This window comes from Plecotus auritus (assembly GCF_963455305.1).
Source record: "Plecotus auritus genome assembly, chromosome: 1".
Taxonomy (NCBI): Eukaryota; Metazoa; Chordata; class Mammalia; order Chiroptera; family Vespertilionidae; genus Plecotus; species Plecotus auritus.
The window spans coordinates 30,812,717-30,818,156 of record NC_137770.1 but is presented as its reverse complement, the minus strand read 5'-3'; the positions used below and the strand labels follow the sequence as shown (position 1 = coordinate 30,818,156).

The 5,440-nt window shown below is 53.7% G+C and overlaps 1 pseudogene across 1 annotated transcript; it reads right to left on the bottom strand.

The window, feature by feature from the left end:
* Positions 1-1,454: 1,454 nt before the first annotated feature.
* LOC308257455 (nuclear prelamin A recognition factor-like) lies at positions 1,455-3,237 on the bottom strand (annotated as a pseudogene). The gene is made up of 2 exons: positions 1,980-3,237; positions 1,455-1,461 (listed from the first exon to the last, which is right to left on the bottom strand). The product of its transcript is annotated as a nuclear prelamin A recognition factor-like (transcript).
* Between the last annotated feature and the right edge of the window lie 2,203 nt (positions 3,238-5,440).

Genomic DNA, 5,440 nt, shown 5'->3' with positions numbered 1-5,440 from the left:
CACTTCTTCAAATGGAGAAGTGGGAAAAGTATAAATATACTAGAGGCCCAATGCACAAAATTCCTTCCCCTGGCTGCCAGCACCGGCTTCCCTCTGGCACCCAGGATCCAGGCTTCCCTTGCAGCCCCGGCTTCATCAGGAAGGTCTAATTAGCATATTAAGCTTTTATTATTATAGACTAGAGGCCCAGTGCATGAAAATTCATGCACTGGAGTGGGGGGGCGTCCCTCAGCCCGGCCTGCCCCCTATCACAGTCCAGGAGCCCTCAGGGGTGGGAGGTGACCCAGTGATCAGGGGAAGGCAATGCCCCCATCACACCTCTGCTGCTGCCACTGCCGGCAGCGCAAGCCTCGGCCGGCCCTGGTTACCTGAGCCTCGGGCGGCCCTGGGTGGCTGGGCAGCTGCCATTGGTGGCTTGCCTGTGCCTCAGGCTGGCCCTGGGCGGCTGGGGAGCTGAGGGGACTGGGGGACTCAAAAGGCAGGCACCCCAGTGGGGCTGAGGGGACTGGGCACTGCCATCTTGTGGCTGTGGGCACTGCCATCTTTGAGGGCATGACAGTCAATTAGCATATTCCCTCCTTATTGGCTGTGGGTGCCGCCATCTTTGTGAGGGCATGACAGTCAATTAGCACATTCCCTCTTTATTATATAGGCTTAGAGGCTCGGTGCAGGAATTTGTGCACGGATATGGTCCCAAGGGAGGTGGGGGGCAACCAGGACCCAAACGGCCCTCCAGGCGGGCAGTGGGGTGCCCTTGCTGGTCCAGGATCCAGGTCCATCCCACAGACGTTCCCACCAGTTGTCAGGAGCCACCTGGCAGCCACTCTTTTTTTTTTGACACTTCAACTGTTTATTCCATAATCAGAAATGGATCTACGTTACCACAGAGGATGAAACCCCACTGTTAATAGATTGAAAGCAGAAAATAGGCAATTTCACACAATATCCCAGTTATCCACCCAGATGGGTGCACAGGTACAGTAACACATGAATGAGGGAAATCTAACAGACTGAGGGATTCAAGAAGAATGTCACCCACTTGGTAACAAAATCTAAGTGCTCTAGAAACCAACACCAGGCCAGCCACAGGCCTCACTTCATGGGACGGCCCTAACATGCACGGGGTGCTGGGCTCTATGATGGCTGCATATCTTTCTGTGTAGTTGCCTGTGGGCCAACTGCTCTCTCCTTCTCACGTAGGGCGAGCAGCATGTGAGGGCAGAGCGCGCTGTCATGGAACACAGAGGGCTGCCTGGAGCCGAGGGGAGTGGCCGGGCCCACGGCGTGAGAGGCGGACAGAGAGGACCTATCTCACCCAATTGTGGGGCGGGATGGCCTTCATCTGCCTGACCCCACCCAGGGAGGGACCCAGCAGGGTGTCCGCCTCTCCATTCTCCATCCTTCCGTCTGTGACACCTGTCACCCTGCCAGGCCTCCCCCAAAGTGAGTTGAGCTCAATCCCTGAATGTAAAAGGGCACGGGGTTGGGGGGCTCCACTCCAGTGCCCCTTGATTCCCAGCGACAGAACCTGGTCAACAGGACCTGGTCTCAGGACAGTGACCACAGCTGCAGAACATAGATCTGTTTCAAGAAAAGTTGGGCATGCAGACTTTTGTATGAGCCCCTATTCCAAAAGGACAGTAGTCTGTCTCCATTCTTGTTCTTTGGGATTTTTTCATCGGAGCATAAAAGGGGCGATCCTCTTGAGATGCAATATTCCAGTTGCACCCACATGATGACGACAACAGCGCCCCTCAGTGGGAGGGAGCCGGCATATGGGGAGCAGGGAGTTCTGAAAACCAAAGGAATGACAGAGACGCTAAGCCTTTCCTTCACGCGTCTAACACCCCTCCTCAGGCGGCCTGCAGGCCGGGCGTCTGCTGGACCTTTACCACTTGGTGTCCTGGCAGGCTGCCCTGGGCCCTGCTAGGCAGTGTGCAGGGCCGCCTGGGCCTGGGGGAATCGCCCCCCGCCCCAGCCACTCCTGGTACAGCTGCTGCACATGGGCGCTGGTCTCTGGGGCCACACTGGGATGGCAGCGTAGATGCCTTCCATCTGCCACAGCAGTGCCCTGTCCTCACACCCGCCCTCCGCCTGGGCCTGGCCCCTGCTGCTTAGGCTTCCCTCGGTGCAGGCCAGGACCTCCACGAAGTGGCAGGGGAAGTTGCCCCTCTTCAGCGTCAGGACCACTTCTGGATGTTCCGAAAGCCGTACACGGCCGCAAAGCGTAGCAGAACCTCTCCATCCCTTTCAAGGGTGACCTCCTGGAAGTCTTTGTTCCTCAGGGGCGGTAGGTGAGCGCCCCCACATCCTCGTTGAACAGCTCCTTGGCCGTGTGCCTGAAGATGTGCGCCAGGTGCCCGTCGGAGCTGGCACCCTCGTGGAGCCTCACCTCCTCCTCCTTTAGAGTGGCCACGGCGGCATCATTCGAGGCGAGGTCACTTTGCTCCATTATCTGGACAATTTCAGCTGAGGTTAACACGCAGTCAGCACCCGGGGAACTATGCGAAGCTGTGGGAACATCTTCTCGAAGGGCCTCCAGTTTCTTGTCATAGCACGGGGCCACAATGACGTGGAAAATCTTGTTTGGGGACAGGTTCTGCCATCTGGCGAAATAATCCTTCACCAGAGAGCCCATGATCTGCTGGGGGAGACTTGGCTGTGCAGAGGTGGGGGGTGACGGGGTGACCCAGCAGCACTCTGCATATCGGACCCAGCTGGGGCAGGCGGAGGTCAGCATGGGTAGCTGGGGCTCTTCCTCACGGTGCTGGCGGGTACCAACGCACAAATTCCTTCTGACTCTCCAGGATGCTGAAGTCCGTAGCTATCGTCATGTCAAAGACAGTGCACCCCGAGGCTTTTGAGGAAGCTGCAGAGCCTTCTGGATGCATCAGTGACACTGAGGCTGAATTTAGCAGTAAAATAAGGCGGAGACTGAGGACACACGGACACTGCCAGCACCTTGTGCTGTGAGGTATCACATTTCTTATTAAGGTTCAGAACACGGAAGAAGTCCTTCACGTTCTGCTGAGGAACTTGGACTCCTTCCTCTGCAGTCACACAACTGTCACACGCCAGGCAGTCACTCAGAAGTATCTTGGCATCAGCCAACTTATGGAATTCTCCCTTCTCTCCGGGCTCCTGAGCTGGACTCCGGACGTTGACTGCGGCATTCTCTTGGTCATCGATTTTTGGTTTTTTACTATATTCCTTCCGTGAGCAGTGCTCACACGTCATCTGGAGTGGGGCAGGCAGGGCCCAGCTCGAGTGACCTGGAGGAAGCATGTGGAGAACAGTCACCGCTGGTCACCCTGGCGCTGCTGGCAGCCGCTTTTATGTCCTTTCTTCCTTGCGGAGCTTCTAGGGAGGGGAAGCTGCTGCAGTGCCCGAGGCCAAGTTCCAGGAGGCCGGCAGCGCTGTTGGGATTGTGCAGCAGTGGTGGCACTAGTCCATCGGTGCCTGGCCCGTACTCTGGAAATTGAACCTGCAGGACTACTGAGGGAGTGAGTGGCTGCCGCTGGGCTGGTGGGCCTCCTAAAAGGGTCAGTCAGGACTGGTGCTCCCCCTGTGGGAGTGCACTGACCACCAGGGGGCAGCTCCTGCATTGAACGTCTGCCCCCCCTGGTGGTCAGTGCACTTCATAGCAACTGGTCGACCAGTCGTTCTGGTCATTCTGCCATTTGGTCGCTGGGCTTTTATTATATAGGATAGCTAAAGTCAGCATGACATGACCACTCAGAAATAAACACTGCCCTGGCCATGTACTCAGCTGGCTAGAGAGCATCCAGATACACCAAGATTTGATGCCCAGTCAGGGCATATACAAGAATCAACCAATGAATGCATACATAAGTGGAATGGCAAATCTCTCTCTCTCAAATCAATAAATAAAATAAAAGCCTGTCTCTGTTACTGGTGGAAGTGGGGTTTCGCTTTCCCCACTGGGTTCTGGGCGTGGGGTCGTGACAACATCTGAAGAAAAAGAATTTTCTGAGACTTGAATAGGAGGAGGAGGAGAGATTTTTGTGTGTGTGGGATTGCATCCCTGGGTTTCCTAAGTCCCATTTCCCTTAATCCAGTCCTGGAAGAGGTACAGCTGGGGATTCAGTAGAGCTAAAAGCAGAGCTGGTGTTCGGGTTTCCTTTCCATGGGTCAGTACAGCATCAGGCTAGTTGCAGTCCATTAGTCCATGGTGTGGGCAGATGTAGGGGAACCAAAAGAGAGAGCCCCCTGCAACAAGAGTCCCAAAAGTCCTGAAAGCACAAGAGAGCGAACTTCTTTGTTTAGGGCAGTGGTCGGCAAACTCATTAGTCAACAGAGCCAAATATCAACAGGACGATTGAAATTTCTTCTGAGAGCCAAATTTTTTAAACTTAAACTTCTTCTAACGCCACTTCTTCAAAATAGACTCGCCCAGGCCATGGTATCTTGTGGAAGAGCCACACTCAAGGGGCCAAAGAGCCGCATGTGGCTCGCGAGCCGTGGTTTGCCAACCACTGGTTTAGGGGATTAAATTCCAAATCTCCCCATAGGTGCAGTGGCCTCACCTACTCTGGCCAATGACCTGTTCCCAGGTATGACTGACAGGCAAGTACCTTCCCTGTGTCACCCTGCCTTTACCGGGCATGCGTCTGTTCTTCCCGTCCACGCCCTTCCCCCAGCATCTGTGTGGAACAGACCAGTGGCTCCTTGGGGAGTGCTAAACGGCCGCTTCCTGGCAAAGCTGCACCAATGGCCTATAATAGCTGGCCTTCCCTCTGCTCCTTTCCTGTTACTCATAACTAGGTTGATAACAATGGTGTCATTTCCATTTTTTAAAAAAGGAAAGAAATAATCAGTGAACATTTTGGGTGTGTTTCTATGTACAGTTATTCACTGGTACAGAAACACAACATTGGGATAGACTGTATTTACGACTGAGGGCCAGGTGCTTTGCTTCCCCACCCCCTTTTAACCCTCCAAATAAGCCTCAAAGCGGGCTTATTTTTAACTCGTTGAAAGATAAACTGAGGCACATTAAATTTTTAAGAGTTTATTTGAGCAAATACCAGTTTAAATCATCCAATCTCGCAGCTAGAAAAGAGCTCCAAGGAGCTGCACGAAGTGAATTACTTTTACAGGCAGAGGGAGCAGGGACAAGGAAGCTACACTAGGCAAAAGGCAGGCTGGTTATTGCAAGGTTACTTCCCTCTCAGAGCGAAGAGGCTAGACTAGAGCATGGGTGGGGAACATAAAAGGCCCTCGAAATCATTTGCCCCGGCCCTGCCGAGGCATTAGGGGTGAGTTAATTAAATGACCAGATACAGCAGGCTAATTTTTAAGCTGATAACTTTGTATGGGCTGCAAATGATGTGATAAATATCCAAATGGCTTGGCAGAAAAACGTTTCCCCACCCCTGCTCTAGAGCTGGCAGGATTTTATCAGGCAGATCACCTAACT